Here is a 27,889-nt window from a genome sequence, read left to right on the forward strand (position 1 = left end):
TTTCCAAAGGAAAAACTTTGCAATCATTGCACTTATCAAACTACATTTGTGAGAGAAAAAAAAAAACTATTTGATTTGACTTTTTAATGCTGAATTCAGGCCACATACTCGATGGCTCGTTAAAAAGAAAAAAGATTACATTTTGCATATCAAAGTAGGGTTTTTTTTTAACCTGTGGCAATATCAGTTCAGGAAAAGAAAGTTTGCTGTTACAGTACTTTGAATGAAATTGTGTGGCATTGCACTGTAAAATGCCTTGTTAATTTTACTCAAAGTGTTTAGGTGAGCCCAAAAGGGATTCAGTGTTCTACATCAGCCGATTTTGCACTGGGATTTTACTGAGCAGTGTTGCTGGGGCGAGAGCATATAGTGTTTCTCTTCCTCTTTGGTTTCAGCCAGAGCTCCCTTTAGTCAGTGCCTCCAGGACTGAGGCCTCATCGACTGACACGCACGGCTGAGGTTCATTTTAAATCAGCCCAACTGCCATTCTGATACCTTGCTTTTCTTTAATGAGTCTCGTGTGTATACCAAATGAGCCCTTCATAGCCAAAGACAGACAACTCTGTGTTTGTGTTTATGATGCCTTTATTCGAATTACTATCAACCAGTCGAAACCAATGTGATTTTGTAGACCATAAAAAGTCATTAAGCACAATTGGAATGAAGTCACATATTACACATCTGTCTGTTCACGGCATATGTTAATATATTTAAGCTTTTAAACGGGTTCATTCATTACAAGTATAACCATAACATTAGTGGAGAGGGTAATGCTGACAGATATCAGCCTTTGGCAGTGTTTGTGTACACACACACACACACACACACACACACACATACACACCACTCTTGGAAGGTAATGAATGTCCTGCTCTGGAGGAACGATGTGAAATGAAAAATGAAGCATAAAGATACCCATCTCAATGGTACCCTCTTCGCTATGTTGCACCCTCAGCTCCCGCTGATTATCTACAGAAACTCTAGTGCACAGGAGTGTGTTAGCAGTTCAGAGCCTTCCCAGCATGAGGCCCTGACTAGCTCATGAGATGAAAGCACTCTCGCCCTGAAAACCTTCCCTTCTTGTTCACTTGAATTGAACTTTGCGTTTGCGATAAGGACGCTTGATGTAAGGTTTTCCAAGAAATTGCATTTTGTGTGTATGGTCATGTTGCGATGACCTCCTTTTCTCCCATGTATTATTGAATCATTTATTGTCAGGATTCCGCAGTCAAGCTAAATAAACTATATTGAAGCTTTTTCCTTCTTTATCACGAATTCGAACAAAGATGCAAGTGTACGGCCACGAGCTGTGACGTTTTTACCTTCCATTTTGTGATCTGTCTGTTGTTCCTTTTTATGGCTCTCTCTAAATGATTTATAAATCTGCGCTGAGAGTGAGCTCCACCTAAAAGGAACAGATATATATGGGGCTTACTGTGGAAGTGATGGTTGATTGATATGACAGTAGAGCTACACGTCGTAGGCTTTTAGGTCCAAATTGAAAACGGAGAAGAAGGTACAAAATCAAGGCTTTGTGTGTTTCATGCTGAGCTCAGAAGCCCTGTGCGCACGTGGTGTGCTGGATTTAGACTGGGCGCTAAGCTCGGTTGTTCACTGTAAAACCGCACAGGGTGGGGGGGAGAGTCCATTTTTAGCATGATTGTTATTCGGATTCAGAAAGGAAGTTTCAATTAGAGTAAGAATTCATTCAGTCATCTCTCTCTCTATCTCTCTCTCGTGATCTATCTCTTCCTCTCTCTCTCTCTCTTTCTCTCCTCTTCCGCTTTCTCAAATTCAAATCACCTACATTGGCATGACATATGTAGAAACATATTGTGCAAGCATGTGTCTGATACTATAATTAAGAAAATAATATATAAATAAATACAATAAAAAAAGATCAAGGAGAGAACAAAAATAATATCCACTTTGAAGTACCTTTAACAGGGGATTCCTGTTTAGCTGCAGGATAGCAGTAACTAAAGAAAACCCAACAGATTGAAAAGGCTACTGAGTACACTCATACAACTGGAGCAAACCTTCTGCTTCGTGGAAGGATCTATTTTCAATAAGCATTTATAAATAAGATACGTTCTTTGCTATAGTATACAAATCTGGGCTTGTTTTCCCTGGACCAGGGGAAGTCATTCGACAGGATGGATCACCAGTTGTTATATAAGACAATGGAGGCTTTTGGGCTCGGTGATATTTTCAGCTCCTGGGCGAAGCCATGGTGCTGTATAGAGCATGCTAAAAATAAATTATGTGCTGTCTGCTCCCTCACTGGAGGGACTCTGCCTCCTCTATAGAACATCTGCTATGGGGCTGCTGGGACAGTCTGGGCTTCTAGCCCCTGGCTCCTGGAGACCTTGTGGCAGAGGAGCTAACACCATATGCGTACGGCATGGCGCTGGTCATATAAACCAGTGGAGACGTGTACAGACTCACTGAGGGGCTCATATGCTGGAGATGTAATACCATGGTTATATGACCGGTCGGTTGTTGGAGGGGGGGAGCTTGTACAACCCTTCCCGGAGATGCAAGGTGGAACAGGCAGGGCTTCAAGGTCCTGGGGGGCTTCACCTGGACAGAGGGAGATGTGATGAGGAACTCTAGGGGAGGTGGGATTGATGATGAGGCTAAGGGGCGGCTTCAAAGGTGTCACCTGCCCAAACTGTCCTGTAGAGGGCGAGTGCTGGGAATAAACAGTCTCTCTGCCAAGCGTTTTATATCTCTCAGTGTGTGGGGAGGGGGGATTAGCAGGGTGGGCACGCGCATGTGAAACACCTTGAGTTGCTTCCCGTGTGAAATGTGCTGTATAAATAAACATGTATTTTATTTGATTTAGGAGCCCAGCTGCACAGAGGCTGCTGTAGTTTCCTCTATCACTGTTCCCGGGGTTTCTTTTGCTTGCACCACTGTACATTGCAAACAATCTGGAGCCGGGACTGAACAGCCAACTTCATCAAAACTGTAAATGTAAAATAGATTCTCTGCCTTCAGTCTATTGCTAAATGGATGGCCTGTAGCGTAGTGGTTACGGTACATGACTGGAACCTGCAAGGTCGGTGGCTCAATCCCCGGTGTAACCACAATGAGATCCATATTGGGCCTTTGAGCAAGGCCCTTAACCCTGCATTGCTCCAGGGGAGGACAATGCTTAATCTAATCAACTGTACGTCACTCTGGACAAGAGCGTCTGCCAAATGCCATTAACGCATGGCTGGTGAGGGGGTGTTTAGATGTGAGAGGTAGAATGATGATTTACCCCTTGTGAAGGACCAGGGTTTATTGACCCCTTTTACACATCAGTGCGAGCCATCACACAGTTTGGTGGGCTACTTTTTCAAGGCTGGAGACAGAATGTGAAGGGGCTGAGGAAGTAGGGGTGCACTCAGTTATAATAGTGGGAATGGTGGAGGTTTAGACAGGCATGGTCCTGGGTTACTGAAACAGTTAATGCAGGGGCCAGGGCAGCAGGGTTGTATTTCCAAACCCACCTCAGTCTACAAAGGGCACTGCGTCTGTACCACAGCTGCAATTGAGTGGGTGCTTTTACCAGGCGAAAAACAAGAGCATCTCTTGTGTGTGAAATACACACACGGTGTTCAGCCCTGTAGCCTCATGGGCACAAGATGAAGGGACAGAAATGTTCAGCCCTTCTGGATATTCTTTCACTGTGGTCCCCTTCCCAAATGCGTGACCTCTAGTGGTGGGTGCTTCACAGGATCATGGCCACTGTCGGTGTGGTGGCCAGGCGCCATGTTAACCCTCAAACAGAGTGCTCTCTCACCTCAGGGCTTGGGTATTTTTCACATGTTAAATGAATGTACACAAAGGTATGGGCAGTGTTGGTGCTGCTAAACAGCTGGGTGGGAAATCTTGGCAAGGTTTTGTTCCCCAGGTGGTGTTTTTACTGGGTACGAGAGACTGTTGAATTTCATGGTTGGCCAAGCAAAACCGGCAATTTACATCGACCCTGGAATAGCAGGCAAAGGATGCTGTTATAATCCTGTGGGTCAGAGTTATATCAACTGAACTGCAGTCTGGATGAGTTCACATGCTGGCTATACCGTAGATAGGGCTCTAAGTGGAGCTGATAAAGACAGGAGTCTTGTGTTGACATTGTGAAACCCCTATAAGAAAGAGCAGTGTGATCTCACTGTTTGTAAACATGTCCGTTGGCTTTGTCTGTGTTCTGTGCCTTTTTCTGTGTTTGTCTGGTTTTTTTTGTTGTGAGTATGTGTGCCTGTGTGAGTGTGTGTGTGTGTGTGTGTGTGTGTATATGTGTGTGAGCGTGTATGCGCGTGTGTGTGCATGTGTGTCCATCCTCTGCTCAGGCTCTTTCTTCTGCCCAGAATCTCTCAGGTTTCAGAGAGAGAGTTGAAAGCACAGCCCCTCACACCTGTATTAGGTCCTGACTGAAATGGACTTCCTGAGACTGTAGAGAGTACTGAAGTAAACAGCACTGGTTCTAGGAGTCAAACTTCAGCAGGTTTTGTTCCAGCAGTGTATGGTTCAGGGCCAGACTGAACTCATCAATTCAAGCAGTTAATTTCCAAAGTTAAATCAGATCACTACACACCTCAGGAGCTTTGTCATCGCAAATTAATATCTGTTCCAAAATATGCTGTTTCACTGGCTTTTTAAATGCTGAAAAGTTTAATCTTAAACAAAGTTGTAGTAGCTACTGAAGCAATTATTTTAATAGAGAATTGTATAATAATAATAATAATAAAATCATCATTTTTAATTAGCCAGCATCCCTGCGACACAATGCCATGTTTGTGCCCAGTCTGTGGTGACCAAGGTGACCTCTGCAGTCAGTCACCAGATGTCTCTCACATCTGTTCCCTTCATTCAACAAGTACGCACTCTCTTAATTGGAAGTAGAAAATGTGTGTTGTCAGTTTTCCATGTCTCCATGTGAACTCTCAACAACCTTGGATCCTCTTCGAAAAATCAAGTTGCAGTTTCAAGGGTAGTGAACTTCTTAAATAGCGCAATAAATTATAAGTGAGAAGAGACAAATATTTGTATTAAATTGAAAGGTTGTTTCAGAGAAATAGATAAATACAGCAGTTGGAAAACGATAAGGTAGCATAACTCTATCATGAATTTGATTCTCAAAGCTGCTACCAACACATGTATTTGGTAAAAGTAATCAGCATTTTATATCCGCAGTAGCCTCCTTAATTTTACACTAGAACTGTGTGTTTATCAATCAGTTGTTTCTACTTAAACTGTACAATTACTTTGCAATTGTATTTGTTGTTCTCAGTAAATAATACCCTGTGATTACTGCTTAGGTAGGTACATTTTTAATTATATTTCATTATAGAGGCAAAAAAAATAATAGCATTATAATAGCAAATAATAATTTGCATTTCAGCATCAATGTTTGGTAAATGTTGAGCCCAGAATGGCCCCAAATATTGAGATTTGTTATGCTCTAAATTTGGTTTCCCACTCAATATTAATTGGAGAGCTTTTTAACAAAGATTTCACTGAAAAAGAGATCACTGCTTTTTGGAGGGTTGAAGTAAACCTGCTAATGGAAGGAGATACACAAATTATATCACTCAGTTCCATTTATACTCTGCAGAATGGCAAATATAAAAATAGCTGGCTCAGATTAATATCCAGGCAAATGAAGTTTAATAAGCACAGTGTCTGACTGACATTACTGAAATACTGCTAAAGGCTGCAGCCAAGACTGTTGGCAATATCCAGAGTCATCAATATGTTTTCTCTCCTCACCAAACCCATGCAATCAAAACAAGTACAGCGATGGTTTCAAAGAGGGGGACTGCAGAGGAGATAACGCCGGGTGCCAACAGCTTGTCTCCACATTACAGGTAGACAGGTGCGCTCGGAACACCTCACTTTGAGGACAGCTGATTGGAGAGAATAAACTGTGCACGATTATTACAAACCGCTGGTGTAACAACTTTATTTGGTAACACTTTATTTTACAGCCCATTAATTATATATATATATAGTTTTTACTAGGTAAATACACAGCTCCTAGTGTAATTATTAGGTAACTACTTTGAGGTAATTAGATAATCTCATTGGTATCATGAAACCAAGTTAGGACCATATGTAAGTGCTATGTTTCACAGTACTTACCTCTGAAATCAAAATAGTTACCTAATAAGTACCTGGTACTTACCCAGTAAATACTAAGTAATTAAATGGCTGTAAAATTAAGCCTTACCGAATATTTTTATTTGAAACACAACACATATAGTACTACGCATACAGTTCCATAGTGTGTCTCAGCAATATGGCTGTATGAACACAATTGCTTGTGAAAACTGGCATTATGACAGTAGAATGAGAGCAGAATCATGCTGCTATTTTGTCTAAATTGACACCTTCCTTGTAGGGATGAACCTCAGATATTTACAATGCTTTCATTACGATAACTTTGAGTGTTACACACCAATACACGTGGTGTTAGAGAGGGCGGCGTGATTCTAAATATGGAAACTGTCCCTGTGACTGTAGTTTATTTCGATTTTTGTTCCGTCTCGGACTGATGCAGGTATAAACCGCACACATCCTCGGGGCCTGGCAAAGTGGAGTCTATAATGAGGAGGAGAGTGTTGTTTGTGGCTGTCCTTCCTGTCAGCTGGTCTGTCCGGCTCGTTGTAAAGGACGAACCGTATGCTTCAACACCTGCCTTCTCCTGACAGGGCCTGTCAAGCTGCCTCTGATTCCCATGTAAGTGATCTACAATTAGCTCACCCGCCTGAAATTCAGAAACTGTCTGCTGTTATCAGTCTTCCTCTGAGAGAGTGAAGCTGGGTCCCTGTGAGGCGTGGATCATACCGGAAAAGAGCCCAGAGAACATGACAATAAAACCCATAAATCATCTACTCCTTACAATGTCACACTGAGATTGCTCAGTATTTTGTGTGTGCGTGTGCGTGTGCGTGTGCGTATGCATGCGTGCAAGCAAGCATATATGTGTTGACTACTGTGAATAGAACATAAACAGGAGTATGTGTATCTAAGTGCAGAGAAATGTGTTCCGGTCAATACGGTGAATTCCCAGGACAGGCCCATTTCTAAAGATGTGAATGATCAATTCATTCCCTTTGCCACAAATGATATGGCAGCGAGTCACTGTCTGTGAAGAAAGGCCATTCCATATTGATGAAGACATTTACATTGGTGTGGGAGTTAGGGAGACACTTCGTAAAAGCCTACATGCCCACGTGTAGCCTCTAAAGTGGCCTGAGATTGTAAATCTGAGATGGGGAAGCTAAAAGCATACAATTCTGCTATCAGTCTATACTGCCAAAAAGAAAAGTGTAGTATATCAGGGAGGACGACAAGAGCTTGAAGGATTTCCTCGCTCAGTAACTCGGAGAATAAAATCCATCAGCAATGAAGCCCTTTTGTCCCCTGCATGACGTGAAAAAGTCTAAACATTTCGATGTGACTTTAGACGAAGGCGCATTATCAATGCTTAACAAAGCACGTATTGCCACCTTATGCCACTTTCTTCTCATTATATTTCATTACATTGTAATTTAGCACTTGCATTACTTTACCATGAAATGTAATAATGTCAACTACCCATCAACAATTGATCTGTAGTGCTAAATAATTCTGATATTAATGCTTCATTAACCACTAATACCTACCTGTACCTTAACCTGAAAAGCTCACATTGTCTCTGAATTCAATAAAAAAGCACAAAAGGCAGATATAGCCTTTGCCTTTTGTTTTTGCTCGATGTCATTTCTTCTTGATTTTGTTTTCAGTGAGTGTAAGCAAACTAACTGCGATACATGTTTCATTAGAGCGGCTGCTCTTAAATTCAGATTGCTTTTATATTGCCTCCTTGGGCCGTTAATATTTGAAGTTTATTTTTATCCTTTACACAACAACTTGAATGCACCCACAGAGGGAAGGTGGCGGTGTATTGATTAACCATACCATTCATATTTCTCCTGCTTTATGTGTGGACTGGTATACAAATCTGGTCTTTCACTCAATGCCTATCTTATATGTAAAACTATACTTCTATATGCAGTCAGTGCTGATATAGTTTATTACTGGTCCCCATGTATACCTGAAAGTTTGGGAAATAGATAGAATAAAGATTTAAGTGACCATTCTTTTATTTTTAGTTTATATTTTAGGTGTTGCCTTGGCTGGTCACACTTTACAATAAGGATAATGAATCGGCATTAACTAATGTAGGTGTTTTATTAATTTATTTTATTTTTATTAATGTCCATCATTAATGAATGATCAACAAATACATTCATTAAGCATGGAACAATAGTTATATATAAGTATTTGTTAACAACTAACGTATTTGTCACATGAATAATTATGTATTAGCTAACTATAGGATGAACATAATTAGCTTATCAATAACAAATACATTAACTGACTTTTTCATTCCAATATGAATTGCAATGACAAATATAGTTGCTAACATTAATTAATGATGTACAAATACATTAACAGAGCTGAAGAGATTAACTTTTCAGAAGTTGGTGAACAACTACATTAGTTCATACCAATGTATGCCTTGGCTTGTGACAAAGGTTACCAGTTCATTAGATGAGGACGAATTAATAAGCATAATAAACATCATAACTATGTATGATGACTGAAGTCATCATCGTGACGATACATGATGCCCCATTCCTTAGAGACTCAATCACTCACATCATCGTTGAAGAGTCTCTCTCATCAAGCGTTAAGTCTCACTGGCTTCTCATACATCTCATCTCATACATTTCCTCATAAAATATGGCAACTGGGTCTCCATTAAATGAAGTGCTGTTTATGGGTATCACCCCTTGGTGTAATTAATATCATCTACAATCCCCATCCCGTCTCAAGGTGTTTGTATAAGGATGTGAGCTCCATATGTGAATGAAGATGAGTGTGAATTTGCTTACACCATACACTGTTTGAGATTATCTTCATTTAAGCCTTCTCCGCGGCATCTCAGTAGATTGGGATTCTTTTTAATTAACATCTATTTGCCAGTTTATCCTGATTTGACCAATTAGATTGAAAAAGCATCTTATATCTGAGCACTTTCCATTTACCATTTTCTTGGTAAACAATATTTTGCTGCATGACAATCAAGCCTCAAAAGCTCTCAGCAAATCAATTTGCAGGAATTACTGCATGACTGTGACAATAATGAGGTGTAAATTCCAGGTTCAGAAAGTAAAAGTGCTCCCCAGTATTTTGTTCCAATCACCTGGATTTGCTAATTAGCACAATTCTTCAGCCGGGAGGCAGAACTAATTAGTGAATCCACGAGTTCATGGGTTGAAGAAACAAATGGCAGGACTTTTACTTTCTGACCCCTGGAATTTCTACCTCTATCTGAGTTCCAATTAAAAATGACAAATCATTTTCTGATGTAAAAAACATCTCCTCAGATGAAACTAACTCTACAGTATATTAGACAAAAAATGACCCCTGGATCAGTATCTGATAAAGCTTTATTTTTATTTTTTATTTGATGGCACTTACTCTGGGGTGGTCTGGAAGCTTGGGGGGTCTGGATTATTGGGGGGTTGAGATGCTTGGGGTGTCGGGATGCTTGGGGGGTCAGGATTATTGGGGTGTCGGGATGCTTGGGGTGTTGAGATGCTTGGGGTGTTGGGATGCTTGGGGTGTTGGGATGCTTGGGGTGTCGGGATGCTTGGGGTGTTGAGATGCTTGGGGTGTTGGGTTGCTTGGGGTGTCGGGATGCTTGGGGGGTCAGGATTATTGGGGTGTCGGGAAGCTTGGGAGGGTTGGGATGCTTGGGGTGTTGAGATGCTTGGGGTGTTGAGATGCTTGGGGTGTCGGGATGCTTGGGAGGGTTGGGATGCTTTGGGGTCAGGATGCTTGGGGTGTCGGGATGCTTCGGAGGGTTGGGATGCTTGGGGTGTCGGGATGCTTGGGGGTCAGGATGCTTGGGGTGTCGGGATGCTTGGGGTGTCGGGATGCTTGGGGGGTCGGGATGGTTGGGAGGTCGGGCTGCTCGGGGGGTTGTTTTGTTAGGAACGATGGCTCAGCAGGGGGGTGAGGGTGACATCACCCAGGACAGGGAGGGGTTTCTCTCCACACTGGGGAGTTTTTACTTCATGTGTTTGGTATCTGTGGGCTTCTGCTACTCTGTAAAGCGTCTTTGTGACAGTCGTCTGTAAAAAGCGCTATACAAATTAAGTTGAATTGAATCGAGGGGTACAGCCAGCTCGGATGACCCCATCTTGGGTCCTATTGAGGTGTGCACAGAGTTGTCCTTCTATTCATATCTGTGTGAGCCCAACTAGAGTACTGCAGCTTCAAAAGAAACATCATTTGCTTCAGAGCAGAGTGCATTTTATTTACACAGGGACTGCAGAAACAGTTACTGGTGGAGAAATACAAGTTTTTGGGCAATTTTCAGACAACAGGATTCAGTATACACTCATTCTTTCTGCATCCCGCATGCTTCCTCAGGGGTTCATGACCACAATGAGCTTTTACAAAGCTGTTTTCTGGTTTGATTCCCTCTGTAAGAATTTACATTGTGATGTCCTTGTCACAACCTGATTGTAAATGCTACTCATTGATTCATTTATTGATCAATTTATTTCCTGAATCCTGAAGTGCCTCTAATTGGTGTAAACTCCATTCTCAACTTTCATCACTAAAGTGAAAAACAAAATCAGAATGTTGATTGTCTATATTGCTTGTATGATACTAACTCAGTCCAATATCCAGTCAGTAAAATCACTTGAGGTAGTTGTTAGGAAGCCTTGAAGACACAACTCTATTGCCCCCAAGGAAAGCCAACAGAGCAGCAGTATGACACCTAATAACTTGCTGATTTTAGTTTAGTTTCAGAGCAAACACAGGAAGAGCTGCATTTCGCTTTATCATTCCTTTGCGACCTTCAACTAAACTGAAAAAGAATGTCATTTCTACCTTGGGGTTTTATGGTTTTTTGATTTGAAAAACGTTCCTGGTTGATTCATGGCCTTTTGTAGAAATAAATTCAGCATTTATGTTTGAAGTACTGCTGAGGAATGCGGAGCGTTTCGCCAATGGCGCCGACCGCCAAACCAAGGACTTCATCAGAAGTCGGCTGGTTGACTTGCCTGTTTTACGGAATGATTAAAATTCCCGTTCGTACGTCGGACCAGCGGGTGGGAAAGGAGTGCAGAGCTCCATCGTCCCCTGGCTCGTCATCCAGACTTTGATGTTTCCGTTTGAACCCGACTCTCTTCTCGTTTCGGCCTGTCTGTCTGTCAGCTCAGACACGGCTATGGCCAGCATATGACATTCTTCTGTCCTGACCTTGAGAGCCCTTCCCTGCCTTTCTTTGTATACCATTAACCTTTTGAAGAGCAGGTTCTTTCGAATGTTCTAATGCAGTGTTCTCAAACTCTGTTCCTTTAGGTTACCAGGGGTGCGTTCAAGATCGCAAACGTTCGCGTTACTGTTGAACGATTTTAAATGAACTAAATCACTAAATTTCCATTTAGTTCGCCACCAACTCATTATCAATACAAATGGATGCGACTTAAATTTAACAATGCCAGCCAGCTGAGTTGTTGCTATTTGTTGCTAAGTGTATTATAACAGCCAAATAATTGTCAACTTTTTAGCTAACCTTTGTTATCTCGAACATACCTCAGTAGTGGTCATTACATCAGCATTAGAAGGTTCAGTTAAGAACATTCTAATCATGTATTTGTGATCTTACACCTAAAAGGGTTAACTGGATTGCCCTCAATGTATTATATATGTACAATACCCTCCCAAGCCTCTTTCAGGATGAGCTCTTTGTGAAATGCTGGGTTCTTCTGAAGAACGTGCAGATAAGCCAAGCGGAGCATGATTAGTTCTCAGGGACTGCCACAAAGGTTATCTGTTTACAGGAATGTTCATTTAGATTCTGTGTGCCATTAAACCTTTCATATCTGACAATAGTGCATGCCTGTCTGCATCAGGATCCAATGATAACTCTGTATCCCATCCGCTGACATACTGTAAATATCTGAAAAATTTATTTCACTGTGACGAAGAATCCAAAAGTTCCCTGCAGGCGAATAGGGGGTTGTTGAAAATAAAATAAAGTCATATGACTTTTAGTTGCTTCTGTCAAATTTCATTTGGGTCTCTGAAGCTTGGACTTTGTGTAATATTATATTCTATCTACGATAATGGGAAGGATATAAGGGGGTTTGTTTCAGAAAGAACACAGTGCAAAATGTGTTGTTTTAAATTACCAATGTAAAAGAAAGCACGGCTGACTGCTGGGAACTGAAAACTTTTTTGAGTCGGAGGTGATTAAACACGTACTGATTTTTGAACAAATACCAATTAAATGTAATTCCCAATCTGGAGCTTGGCAGTTGCAGTGCTGGATTGGAGAAATGTGTTCCTGTCTTCAGGGAACTCCAGCGTATTAGCAGAAAATCGTTTGGATTTAATGACGGCTGGTTGGTGGTGATGGTGGGGGGAGGTGGTGGTGGTGGTAATTGTCAAAGTGATTGGAAATATCTCATCAAATTTTGCTGACTCTACACTAACTGTAATTATCTTACAAGGGAAAGCGTGTGAGCTATTGTTCCTTGCCATGATCTTTATGTCAGCTCTCTCCTTAATTCCCAGCACATACTTGCGATACAGCCAGTTGGATAGTCGGATAGTCAGATAGTCAGGCCATATTGCTCAGCTTGTTTTGCAGATGTTAAAGGGTTTTTAAATGATTTTTTAATTCACTCCCTCTGCGCATCAGCCAAAGTGTGGTAAGTGCTCTAGTACAAAATGGCTACTGTGCGTATCTCGCAGATGGGTGCTGTACTGTACATTGGCAGCCACTGAGGTAGGTTTCCTCTCTTCACTGAGTTAATGGAATGCAGTAAATAAATGAAGTCCATTCTTCTTATTTTTATCATTTAAAGATGTGTCAGATTCCCATTTTCTTGTGAGATGAATGATGATACTATTATCCGAATTGTTCCTTCTTCTGTGGTTCTGTCTTGTGCATGGTTCCATGGGTTTGTTATACTCATATTGGTAACATCCTCCAATGGTTATCATAAAAACATACAAGGGGACAGGAAAAAAAAAAAAAATATGCTCTCAATATATTGAATGAATGAACAAATACAAGACTCAAACTATTTCTAATCAAATGTATCCTTTGTAAAAGAAGTGACATCACAAATGTCCTATAACCTTTAATCCATCACATTTTCTGAGCATTGTCTTAGTTATCATTTCTTATTTACCTGAAACATTTACATAAAGCAACTTACAGTTGATTAGACTAAGCAAGGACAATTCCCCCTGGAGGGATATAGGGGTAAGGACCAGGATTTGAACCACCAACCTTCTGGGTCCCAGTCATGTACCTCAGCCACTAGAAAATGTGATGACATAAATACTGATCAAACGGATCACAAAATGAGTTCACATTTGACTTCACACTTTTTTTTACCTGAACATTTTATTAGAAAACACTCCTCCATTTTTAATTAAGTGAAATCCGTGAAAGGCACTTGAATGATTACCTCCTCATTGCTCTGGCCACTCTAAATAAACAGGCATTAAACATGTGGAGTTTAACGTTACAGTGACTGCTACTCTACAGCTTTAATGGCCACTAGACTCTAAAGTGCTGATCCAACAGTCGGCTTTAATTGAGTGATTTAGTGCGGTAGCTTCTGCTTCTAAAATGATTTTCTACAGTTTGTTATTAAAAAATGGCCAGACTCCTCTTTGGAAAAAGTTTTTTTTCCCCAAAATGATTTATGAACTAGGTGTATAATTACTGTTATACTCGACGGAAAGTTCTGGCATAAGAGAGTATAAAAGTGTACTGTACATTGCGTTACATTATATTCTGTCTGGACAACATTTCTCCTCTGTTCTCTATTTGGAATTGACAGTTGTGCTACACTCTCAGAAGAGTGCCTGTGTCATAGAGGAATGCTATCTAGCGCATGGGTCCTTTGTGAGGCAAAATGGTTCAATGTGGGAGCTTCCACACCTTTCAGAACTACCATAGAGGGTTCATAAAGAACAAAAAAGGGTTCTGCTATGGAGACAAGCTAAAAAAGTATTTTTATTCCTCAGACTGTACAGTAGTGCCAGTTTTAGTAGTACAATGTTTTTATTAAAAAATGGGAGCCCAGAGCAATAGACTCACAGAATTCTACACTACACCCCAGTGTGTGTGTGTGTGTGTGTGTGTGTGTGTGTGTGTGTGTGTCTTTCCCGCAGAGACACAGTGTGTTCAGCCCTGCATTTCAGAACATGACGTTGCAGTAGATGACGGGCTCCGAGCCTCACCCCTGTAGGTGAAGTGAACAAGCACGATGTCTGGCCTCCGAGCCCTCAGCCCTGCAGTGTCCTGTCCTTATTATGGGCTGTGAGCCGGACACATGAAACACTGAACCCCCCCCCCCCCCCCCCCACCCCACCCTCCCTCCCGCGGGGTGCAGTCCACACACTTATCAGCCCTGCTGAGTCCAACAGGCTGCAGCAGGAGCTATCAGGGCCCTGTCATCGGCCATTAGCGTCCACAGACGAGTCCCCACGGACTCTCCCAAAGTGTGGATTCCGTCTCCACCGGTATGGGTGACTCAGATTAAAGGGACTGGTGCTTTAGCCTTTAAACGCACATTCGCATTCTCAGCTCAGTTAACAAGGCCCACCACCCCCATCCTGCCTCCCCAAAGGCCTGGTGATTCATCAGCTCCCCCCAGTCACAGGGGGAGGGGCTGTCTTATGACAGCAGAGCTCTGGTATAAATGCTGTGGGCGCAGATGTACCCAAGCCTTGCTTCACACCTGAAATGAATAAGCAGAAAAACCCTGCTGTAAAAATGGATCTGGGGCTATGTAAATATTTAACACTGTACACAGTCTCGGCACGATCTCCAGCAGTTTCAGAGGTCCACGGCAGGCTTCCCGACGCTCCCTGGGGATTTTCCTGGTCCTCCAAAGAGCCTTCTCCCCCTCATTATCATACCCACACTGCAGCAGGTCATGTGTCGATACTGCACTGGTTGCTTATGCGTCAGCTACACCAGGAATGTCAAGATACCGGGAATTCTATTTAATTGCCAATAGCACCTTGAATTCAGGAATCTGAATACATAAGTACGCAACATTATTTCCTTGTTTACTAAATGCAACTGTAGCCGGGTCTTAAATATTTATGCATTTCCATTTTCTATTATTGATTATTAATGTTGAATCTAAAATCCAAGGTTAAGGCCCAGATTTTAGATGCAATACATCTAGCTATTATAATTGCTTATTTTTCTGTGGGCCAGCCAGCATCTTTTGGGGTAATATATTTCGCTGACAATAATATACGAGACAGCCTCTCGACCACATTGATTAATGAACCAAGGTCCGTGCAATTAGCCACTCCGATCCCGACCCTGCTGTTCTGCAGCCGCGGGAAGCTGGAGGAGGATTTGGCCAACGGGGTGAGGCTTTGGGTGTAAACTGAGAAGAGACCCGTGTGTCCTGTCCCTCTCAAAATAAGGCTTGTACAGTACGAGAGCTTGAAGGAAATGATGCGCATAGAGCATATGGCCCATCCGCCATTTGCATTTCAAGACCGTAGGCAGAATGGGATCAAACTGTTGTGCGATTGTGTATCAAAACTGTGCAGCTTGGCACTTATACAAATTGCATTGCATTTTCCAGTACATTTCACCATTGCTAACAATGATCAGTTTTCTACAAGACTGAGTGCACCGCAATAGCGTGGAATATGTACCAGCTTGGTGGGTGTCCAATGTGAATCTTACACTGCACAGATTGCTCTGCAGCCCAGTTCTAACCCGAGCCGTCGAGGTAAAAAAGTCCTGTTCAAAGATTTAATAGTGTCCCACTTGGAACGTAAACCCACATCCAAATGTCAATGGGCCCTAACACTGTAAAACGCAGCTATAAGCCCGTCGTCGTTTTTAACTGCCCCGCGCTTAACTCCGGCAGCCCAACTGTATTTAAATAAGTCATATGTTATTACGCCACTGAAACCTCCCATTAGGTTCTATTGAGTGAAACATACAAAATAACGTACAGTGTGTGGAAATACATAATCGTCGCAGGGGATCAGTTCAAACGCAGGAAACTCGAAGAGGCACATTTGCGAAGCTGAAAATGCTAGGATATTGGGGAAAGAATCCGTGGGTGTAAATAAAATGTCTAAATTTATTATGAGAACACGGTTCTGCAGAGCTTTGGTGGACTCATCGGTATAAACATAAAATGAGTGAAGCGTCCCTTTGATACGCGTGGTTTGAGCCCGACGCACTTTGATAATGCAGCTCTCGATATTGAAAACGGTATCTGTGGAGGCTTTGAGAGCTGGGTGGGAGTTCAGTGGGTGTAGCGTAGCTGTCTGCGCTTCAAAAGTCCTGCGGTCGTGGGGTTGCCTCCAAGGGTACTTAAGCATTAATTAAGAGATAAAGAACTGTTAAGTTTGAAATAGAATGGCTTGAACTTGACACAAACGTAAAATAAAAAGCGAGCAGGGGCATTATTGAAATGTCAGAGGCGACATCTGACAATCAGAAGATTAGCTCTCTTCATGGAAGGCATTAAAAAAGAAGTGAAAAATTCTATTCTGAAATTTCAATCACTCCAACCCTGCCTGCTGATGCTTTTCATGGATGAGACTAACCAAGCCATGTGTTCAGAAGAATATATTATTTATTAGTAATTATACTTTCAGAGAGGGGAGCCTTGAAGGAATGAAGGGTAGATCACAGAGTGTGTGTTCCTCTGTTTTGCAGTCTCACGTAGAGCCCTGGCTCTGTTAGCCTGTGGACCCACAGGTATGTGGAACCAGACCCAGTTTCCTGGGCCCCAACCGTAGCCTTCCACCTGCCTGCTCTGGTGGAGGTCCTGCCACCCACGGCGACAGTCACCGCGGCGACACAGGCCCCTCCCTGCAGCAAAGGCAGGCCCGGTGAAGTGATTAGTCTTCTCCTGTGGTGATCTTTTAATTGAGCTGCATGCTATCCAGCACTGTCAGAGCAGCCTAGGACCTCTCTCTGTCTTCTCTCTCTCTCACTCTCTCTCTCTCTCTTTGCCTCTCGCTCTCTCTCTCTTTCTCTCTCTCTGCTGTCATCGGGTCCTAATGAGTCATCAGGGGCCTGTGTCAGGAAGCAGGATTACTGAGTTAGTTGGATAACTGCCAAACCCAGAACAGCTCTTTTTACTTTTAACAGTCCATGTTCCAGATTTGAGAGGGTTCCAGGTTTTACTCAGTGCAGCTATCCAGCTACCTCAGTAATCCTGCTTCATGATACAGGGTCCAGGGGGTATTGCATGAAGCAAGATCACTGAGTAACACAATCCATGTTTCAGATTTTACTCAGTGCCAGTTATCAAGCTCACTCCTTCATGATACAGGCCCCAGGTCTGAATGAATGATGGTTTATTTTTTCAACAGTTAAAATCACCAGGGAAAACGTATAGAATCACAACGCATTTCTCTCGCGTGCAGACATTCCCGAGTGCAGTCCTCTGGCAGCCGAGATGACAAGCAGCAGTGGGCGATGGGCCTTCTTACAGCGAGGGATCCGGCTCCTGCTGTTCCCTGCCTGCCTGCCGTCCGAGGGGAACGGAGAGACAGCCTGCTTCCTGAACACAAAAACACCCAGCCTCTATCGCGGCAAACAATCATCGCAAAACACAGTCAGGTTTATGAAAGTCTGCAGCTTCTGCAGCTTCCTCCTGTAGTGTGGGGCTTTCATGTTCTGTAATGACCTGTGAAACATATACAGGTCAGGGACACGCACTGATGAAGGGGAGTGAGGCGATTACTAACAACTCTCATAGGGATTGGAGATCTGTCAGACCCTTTCTCGGGCTCGGACTGTCATTCGGTTAACATTTGCACATTAATCTGAATGGCGAATAAACAAAAGTATTAATGCGCGTATTTGTCATCGAGACAAGAAGAGTCAGATCATTGAGTGCTCCCCAGACTATGTAAAGAAGGCATGGAGCAATTGCACCTGCTTTGGTCACAATATTGGGCCACATATTCCTGTGAGTAAGATGTCTGCCTCTGACAGGTTCCAAGAAACTATGCATTGAGTGCTCACTCTCAATCTTCTGTTCCTTTTCCACAGCCAGAGCCTCAGACTGCATCTGTCCCCATGCGTCCCCTTGTGTAGCTGCTGTTTATTTCCCAAAAGATGGAGCAGACGATGGGCGGAGGACGCGGGAGGAGTGACAGAGATACGGTGGAAATGGGACTGTACACACGGTGGGCATCACCAGGCGGTGGTGTGAGATATTGATCGACCTGTAAGCAGATGGGTTAAGCATACCACAATTATAAGGGATCTGTGCTCTATCGAGCCTGGTCTCACACTAATTTGACGACAGGTGACCAGATGTTCTGACCAGTGAGATCAGCCTCTGTGTTCTGAAATCTGAACATCCGCCTCCCCTAGCGGTCGACGTTAACAATACGTTAACCAAAACTGAGACACTCCAATATGTGCTTTCGAAACATTTTTGTGCCTCTATACTGAAATAATAATGTTAATGTTACATCCTATGCCTAACCCTAACCATAACCATAACCTGCTACAGTTATTTTGCCATTTGACCATGGATTTTGTGTAAATGCATCTATTATTTATTATCCAACTACTCAGAAAAGCATCAGCATTTCAAATAGAAGGTTATTCATTCCATAAACAAATGTATTTAATTACAAAGAGCTTACCTTCCGTTCATTGAGCCTTACTTATTTTTCTCCAAGTTAAAAACAATAAACAGCTTTTTTTTATGGTTGAATACTTTCAATGTTTAAGTATTGAGGGTGTTCATGTTCGCACCCTTGCGAAAGAATCCAGGAATAAGCAGGTGAGATAATGACTCATGTCTGTGTGAACTGATGAAGAGCATGACATCACATGCCTCACTGCGCATGGTGGTCTGTGCTATTCTGAAATGAGTGCAGGTTGCCAAGCTGAGCACTGACACACACATGCACACACACACACACACACACACACAGACACACACGCGCACACAGTTCAATTGTTTATTTATTACATTTGCAAAATACATTATAAGGGCCCAAAATACATTTCAGTTGCATTCTGAAAGTATACCAGTAGGATCTGTCAAACAATATGCACATACATACACATACACACACACAGACACACATACTTACATGCACACACATGCACACATACAACGTGGGCATTCCAATTTGAGTGGGAAGGCATAAAAATCTCACAAGGAAAGTAGAATAGATTTTTCTCATCATCAGTATCCATAGTTCTGCCAGTGGCAATATCACACATGACTGACAACATACTGTCTTAAGTCTACATTTCATTAGTCAATCCACACCGATGTACTGCACAGAGAAAATGTAATGCACATGCTGCATATTTTCCACAGTATTCCTCCATGAGAATCATATTTTGGCTGGGGGAGCACACCACCACACCTCTTTATTAAATGAATTATTATTCTCTCCATGGCTCAGTGATTTTTGTATTGACAGTGCCCAGACTCCATTACCTGTTATGTGTGAATATGTGCTTTTCCTTTGAACGCAGCAAGCCACGTATTACAGAGTGTACTAGAGTACAAACATTATTGAGCTTCAGGAATAAAAATAGGATGTTACTTTTGAAATGAATAAATAAACATTGTTTGCTCTCTCATCTCTGGAGCTCCTGGACGTCATGCGCTACCTGCCAAAAGCAACAGCATGAAGACAGGAAAAGGAAAAAAATGTTTTTTTTTTTTACTAAAGCATCATTGAATTAAATTAAAATATACATGAGAGTTTGGCCTCTTATACGATATATTACAACAATAGTACTTTTCACAGCTATGGAGTTGTACCCTACGGTATGTTATTGAAAGAAAACTAATAAAAATGCATTAATTCTCTATCATACGTTATGCACTGAAGAAGACTGATGACTCTGGAAAAAGTAATTATCTAGCATACCCCGTTTCTTTTTACTGAAGTATGCTTCATTTTTGCAGTGGAGGAGGGCCAGAATGGGCCATTTGAGCCTTGACCAGAGCAGGCATCCTGAAAAACGAGATGTGTTGGGACGGCGCCGGACACGATTTGGGAAACTGATTAGTGCAGAGTGGGAGAGAGACCCATTTCTGTTTGGTGATGAAACAGCTTGGTGTGTGGGCCTTGCCGCAAACAGTCAATTTAGAAACCCGTTGCCTTTGGACCGGCTTTTAACAACACGGGCCACAGGGAAGCATCAAACCTACTTTCTCCACCCTCTACCCTGCTGGAAAACCAGGTGCAAACAAGAAAATAACGGTTTAAGGGTTTTTTATGTGCCTGGAATCAAAGGGACTGCATCTGGCTTCGCGATACGTTTGAGGACGGATCAGAGAGCCAAAGATTGCTGGCCATCACGTGTCGTAAAAGGGTGCCGTTAGAGCGGCAGGGAGAATGAAGAGGTGAGGCTGATTTATAAGCTGTTCTCCGTGGAGACTGTAAGAAAGAGGAATCTGTGTACGCTGAGATTAACTGCTGATTAGAACATCATTACAGGCCCAAGCTGTCCATTTGTACCAGGTTTTTCATTAACCAATTGGGTACCTGCGATAACAGAGAGCGTCCTGGGAAAGGCATGATTAAATTGAGAAGTAAGGCCCCTCTCCAGAATTCAGAAACAACTGAAGTTAGAGGAGATAGGAACTGTATTATGTTATTTTTCTACGTTTTTATGATAAGACAATGCAGGCTGCCCCATGCCTTATTAAAGTGATATGAATTAAAACCAATGTTATATCACAAATATCAGCGTGGCTGGGCGTGTTTATAAGCACAACACCAGCCAGAAATTCTCCAGCCATACATTTTGTGAAAGAACCGATCCACATATATTCTCATAGGCTCAGAAAAGCATTAGCATTTTAAACAGATTTAGCAGACAGTAAGGTTCTTCTTTTTTTCTTCTACACATTTTATTTAATCAAGAAGCAAATTATGATTGTAATTTTTTTTAATGGCTTCACGTGGGTGTGTACGTGTAGCTCTTCATTGATCCTATGTCTGAAAAGATGTTTGTCTTCACTGGCAAATTCACTCATTTATTTAGCCTTTATTTCAGCTGGTGGCCTAAATTTCTCATGAAGTTACCTTATACAGCTCTGGGGTGATGATTGTAAATTTGGTTTTATGGGCCAGATGGGAACAAGGAGTATAGGGATGAAAATTGAAGTTTGTATACAGTTTGGGAAAATGTTAACTGGCCTCAATGCATAAAGGCTCATTCACAGTCAGTATTTGCACAACACTTACAAGCCACATCAGTCACATCTTAAAATCAACAATTTTCATCTGTAAATGTTATTTTGTCACTGACCATACATCACTGGCTAGCTTGAAGCTAAGGTACATGACAAGACTAAAACACTTGTTATGACAGACTTTTTAAATTTTATTCTGTAGAGCAGCCAATGCTTTTGTAAATATGAACAACATGAGAGCAGGGAGGACCATACAGTAAGTATACAGTTTCAACAAGTCTACAGAAAATCTGGATTACAACTTGCAGCTGTTAGCCCCACATTGCTACAGGTGGGACTGGACCCTTCTTAGTCTAATCAAATGTACACTACTTTGGATAAAAGTATCGGCTAAGTAACTGTAATGTAATGCCAACACTTATTTATTTATGTATTTATGCATTTATTTATTTAGGAGAAGAGCCAATATGGCAGCCGGCTCTTCGGTCTGTCTGACAGTCAGTGTGAAATCAGTGACAGTTCAGCCAGTTTAGCTGCCATCGCTGACCTGCACGGGGTGGAGCCTCCCTGCTGTGCCGCAGGCCAGGAATAGAAACACATCCCAGACGGTCCTCCTAGCTGCCGCTCACATTTTTAACCATTTGTCTCTCATTTTAACAACAGAGCGATAATTATCTCTGCTCTTATTAAGGAGCGTTTGATCCGAAACTCATTACCGGTGATTCTTACTGAATGATGGAAATTGAGTTGCTGTCCGAATTCTTCGTTTTTCAACTGAACACTTCTGTGGAATAGCACCCCCTTTTTCTTCTTTTCATAAAATAAACCATTGGACTTCTGTTTTGTGCGCTGGCACCTTTTATCCAATAGAGTAATAATTAACATTCCTGTCACTGGATTAAACTTTTAACTTCCAGTGCTCTTTGCTTCTGTTACCCCTTTATGATTCTAAGGTCACACGTATTATACATAGAGTAATGACTCCTAGAGTAATTACTCCTTTTATATCATTTTCATGATGCTTTTTTTGAGTGATAATACATAATACAGTCATAATACAGTCATACTGAATCACCTAATATCTTCTATAAGGTATAATAGCATGATACAGCGTATGCCAAATAACTTATCACTCTCAAAATACCTTCAGTAAAGTTATTGACATACATTGACATAATAGCTCACAGTACATACTGAAGTATGCTATGATACTAGTACCACATTTAATGGTCTTTTTCATTTATTTTTCATTTCAGCACCTACATTGAGAAAATCAACACCTATTGAAAATATGGTTTGTTGTGCTGACATCAAACCATGTGGCCAGGACACCAGATCACATTAGCATTGAGGTGCCTTTCAACAGTGTAGCAAAAACTCTACTGTTTCATAGCCAAACACAACCATAGGTTCCATTTTGTAAGTAGTTTGGTTAACAGTATGCATGCAAGCACACAGTCAAGTTCTTGCGTCCCAAAAACCAAAAAGTGAACATACTTTGAACAGACTGCTAAAAGAGTAGTCAGTCTTGCACAGATATATTATGTGATAACTAAGTGAGAATCATAATTAGCTTGTGTGGGTTTTGTCTAGGTTTTATCTTGTTCATGCTTTGCCATGCTAACAGAATTGCATGTGGTTTCTAAGGAGAGGGGAGAGTACACAGTTAAGGAATGTGTAACAGAGAAAGAGCAATAAAGCAGAATTAAAATGGATTCTTCATGGCCCAGGGAAATAGTGGCATCGCTGAGCAGTTTTTAGCTAATTTGGTAACAGCAGATATTGATAAATAGGTATTGATTTTAAGGTTAATTAAGAACGCTAAACTTGAATATATGATGCTAATTACGAATACATAGAAAGGGACCATGGCTAATTAATTTATGTTGATGTGTACCACACTGCTGAAACCATTTGTTCATTATTCCTTAATTATTATATCTTTTTCAATGGGGGAACATGCTGTACATATAGAGCTGAGTTAGGTTAAGTCCCTATTTCTTGCACTCAGTTTCAAGACTTCTTGAAATAAAGGCACGCTCCCATACACTCAATAACACGCACCCAGCAGTCGGCTGGAGGTCATGTGCAATTAACTGAAACCAGACTTTTTTCTTCTGCAATCAAACACAAATTAAAGTTCTGTAAAAGTGGGGAAAATGCAATAAACAGAAAGAGGTGGTCCGAAAACTGTGGTGTCCTTGGCTGCAAGCGGGGTAAGTAAACTTACCGTTTCAATCCAAAGAGTATGTCTCCAACGTTACAATCCTCACCATTTTAATGCGGCTAATGAAAGGTAGCGAAGCTTAAAAAAAAACATTTAACCAGTGCTTTTTACATGCAGTGCCGGTGGCACAGGGGTGACCCAGGACGCATAACTGGCAGACACACTCTGTTGTGTTTATCATATGTAATAAAGAGCATGCATTCTCACAGTGATTCATGAAAATAAAGATTATATCCCTCCTCTGCTAGAACACAAAGGAGCAGGTCAAATTTTTATGGTCATGTTTTAATTTTTTGAATCACCGTAATGAATGGAAACAGAAAGAACAGGCAGCTCCTATAGTACGATGTGTCACAGTTACATTAAACCAAACCTGGTATCCACACTTTATGAAAACGGTTGAAGGATGCTGTCAGCCCATATCACCTTGGTGGTGACATTTATGAATTTTATTTTCAATTTCAATTGCCTTTCACTTTCCTATTTATCTACACTATGAGTCTCTATCCTGGGCAATAAAAGTGTACTAAATTGTGAGCCGTCATACTTATCTCCTTGTCCTCGTGTGTTTGGGAAACTGAAAACATTCAAAAGTATGTATTGCCCTCTGAAAACAAAGGTGGGTTAATTTGTTAGTTGGGTTCAGGGGCATAGCTAAAGGCAAGATGACTGACATGTTAAAGTTGTAAGAGGTGGAAAAATAAAAAGTGGTTACCTATATTGTGCTTCGCTAAGGGTTGTGGGAAACCATTTGTTTTTAACCATCTATTACATGATTGGCCTGCTTTGAACTGAGCTTGATTTATCACATTCAGTTTTGTGATTGCCGTACTGTACGTCAGCAAAACATTGAGAGAATGCTTGAATATAAACACAAGTGGTGCACAAATACGTTTTTTTGTGAAACAAAATGCTGTTTTTATGGTGTATGTTTTGTGGAATCTAGTGCAAAGCTTTTCATTTAAGGATAGCCTGACTAGTAAATGGTATCTCCTGCAAGCAAAGTATATTTTTTGGCTACCCTTTGTAGCCAGTTAAAAGAAAATGGCATTGAGCAGGTTTCCAAGGACCCATCTGACTCAACGAGACTGGTGAAACCTAACATTACGCAAACCACTCCAGATTTAAAGTCAATAGTACACCAGAAAGAAAAACACTTACCAACACAACTGCAGTCTGAATTGGTCAGCCAATTACAGTGGTCAAGGACAAGGGGTTAAAAGCAATCCTACAACAAATAATGGATTCTGAGGACTATTTAAATGAACGTTTGATCAACGTTTGCTGACTAAGCTGACAATTAATTATGTTTCTACATTAGCAAGGACTGCCTTCTGATTATAAGGACCTGTGAGAATATTCACAATGAACTATGAACTCAAAATAATGGCTTTCATCCTCTTAATTTCATACAACTAATTAATGTTTGTGAACAAATATAGAAATCAATGGAGTGACACTTTATGAAACATTACAAGGCCGGATTTTAGCTCCAGCGAAGAGTGTACCACAGAGAGGTGTTTAATTGGTCTGGTTACAAGCCTGACAAGCTTGTTCTCTTTCTGTCCGTTCAGATGGACTCACACTGAGGGCCCCTGCTGGGGTGTTCATCATGGCATTAAAGCGAGCTAAAGGTCAGTCATTATAGAATGGATAGAGATCTGAGTGTGCCACACTCAACAGATTAGCAGAATAAGACATCCCATCATGCACACCTTTCATGTGAAACCCTAGCCTACAACACACATCCACCAGGTCCACTGTAACTGATCTCCTTCAGACACACAACGAAAATACAAACACACATTTCACGCTCAAACGCTAAAACAATATAGTTTAATTCTAATTAAATTTGTATTTAATCTCAAAAACATGTGTCAAAATAATTGGCACCCCAAAAGATTATTAACAAATTAAATCATAAAGGTTTTCCAGTAAGTCCAGCATTATACACTGTTTCAGCAAACCTTTCTCTTAACACAAAACATCATGAAGAAATATACAGTAAATATATTTTTTATTTAAATTTTATATTTTAAATTTTTAATTAATTTAATTTTTTTAAAATAATTTTGATACCAAAAACTAAAACTTTACCAGTAGATCACTAAAAGTGATTAAATATTGACCCCTAACCGACTGAACCCTTCCATAACCTTCCCCAGTTGTGCATCACTCTATGGAGCTGCCAGCCACAGCTGGCCCAGACACAGCCTGGATTTGGTCCGAGACCATGGGGTGCCTTACCCGAATGAGCCACCAAGCAGCCCATTATGAATATAACAGTTTTTAAAGAAATCTCCCCCTTGCAGTCTGGTATTGCCGTAGATTGCACTGTTCATGGTGATGGCACATTCTTTTCACTGCATCTCTAGAGCTGCAGGCCACAGTGACATGCACAACGACTGTATCAGTCTTACTAACAGGGTTGTAACTTCTCGTTTTTGTGCTTAATCCCCCCCTTCTTCCTTTTCACAAACCAAAACAACCGGGCTATTGGCCTACAGGAGGAAAAGGCAACGCAGCGGGTAAATATAGCACAGGGATTGAGACTGAGTACCGTAACAAAGACGAGATTGAACGTACACAAAAGTGCCCCTCTTAAAGAACCGAGTACCATAACCCAAAGGCAACAACAGAGGAGTAAAGGGAGCTTAATATAAAACAAGGATTTCTAAAACGAGAGCTGAGCTGGCACAGTTCAGTGGCTTTGAATACATTGCTGGCCTTTTTACTATCCTGCGCTAAAATTAGGCAGCTTATTACCATTCATAGCTACAGCAGTCCGTCACTGAGCCAAAACGCCATTTCAGGCTTCCAGTACAAAATGCACTGAAAACAGTTACAGTAGCTGTTCTTTCTATTTAGTCCACAGATTATTTAAATTACTGTATGAAAGCCACAGTTTAGTTTACAGTACAGTATTTGTATGTGTACATAGAAATATAGAAATGCTGTTTTAAGAATGAAGGCTTTCTCTTGGCTCGTGGCTGCAGTGTGAATAGAAGCAGCTGGCTGACACCACGTGTTTTGGAGGAGAAGCACAAGTCTCTACTCTCCCAAACTGGCAGCAGGGCTGGGTATCTGCATACTGGTGGACATTCCAGATGCAGATGGGATCGGAGATGGCAAATGAAAAAAAAGTAAAAAGTAAAACATATTTTAATACATTTTCTAATGGAAAAAAAAGAAAAAGAAAACATTGCACATATGACTATGAAAATGATGTACTGACTACAATATGCTCTATTTATATTTATATTATAAAATTATGAATTAGCACAAGTAAGCAAATATTTACGATAAATAATTATAAATATAAAGTTAAGTATAAAGTTTTTACAGTGACTATCCTATGAAGGACTGGGCAGTCGGTTTTACTGGGAAAATGACCAAGAATAGACGACACAGTCAAAATAACATTTTGACTACTTACAAAATCAAAGACATATACCTTGAATGGTGTGTCAGCACACTGAATGTTTTTATGTGCCAGATAGATATCAGGGCTCAAGGCATACTTACATTTGGACTTCCATACCATTCCGTAGGGAGCATATCGCACAATGATTTGACAGGTAAATCGGCCTTGGACCCCAGTAAAACAAACTTTATTGAACACGTTGTTTCAGTGACTGTTCATTTCAGCAACATTACTGCAAGCAGAATTGATTTATTCAGATGAGCTTTGTTACACTCAAAGTAATGTTCTTAAATGTGCAGTATAGCAGAACCAAATAATGTTGTTCTCAAACAGACAATTGAATGCATATTTTCTATTGTGATAGCTGCTGCCAAACACTGATCATCAAAAATGTAATGGCAAATAAGCTAAATAAATATTAACCTGTGAAGTTATCAAATGTCTGCGAATGAGCCAGAACATCAAGGGCCATCATTCTGAGAAAGGAGTGGGGCCAAAACCACTAGAGAAGGAGAGAGAGAGAAAGAGTGGGACCAAAACCGGAGAGAAGGAGACAGAGAAAAGAGGGACCTGAACAGCAGAGAATGAGAGAGAGAAAGTGTGGGACCAAAACTGGAGAGAAGGAGATAGAGAAAAACTGAGACTTGAACAGCAGAGAAGGAGAGAGGGGGGAGGCCGTTAAATTAAAACTCTAAAGGACTCGTGGCTGAAAATCACCTCCCATCTGGTATTCTACAGAAAAATACAAATGAGCTTTTGGCAAGGGATGATGGTCGCATTCTCTCTCAAGTGCTGGGAGTGCCGCCAGAAACTAATGATGGTAAATAGTGGAATGACTCAAACATTTTCTGCTGCATTCTGCTGCATAAATCAGGCATCTTAAATAGTACAAATGATGGTGTTAACAAATAGGCGCTCAAAGTGTGTCTCAGTTAATACACAACCACCTAAAAACCTTTTTATCCAGCATGC

This window comes from Conger conger, chromosome 8, assembly GCF_963514075.1.
Source record: "Conger conger chromosome 8, fConCon1.1, whole genome shotgun sequence".
Lineage (NCBI taxonomy): Eukaryota > Metazoa > Chordata > Actinopteri > Anguilliformes > Congridae > Conger > Conger conger.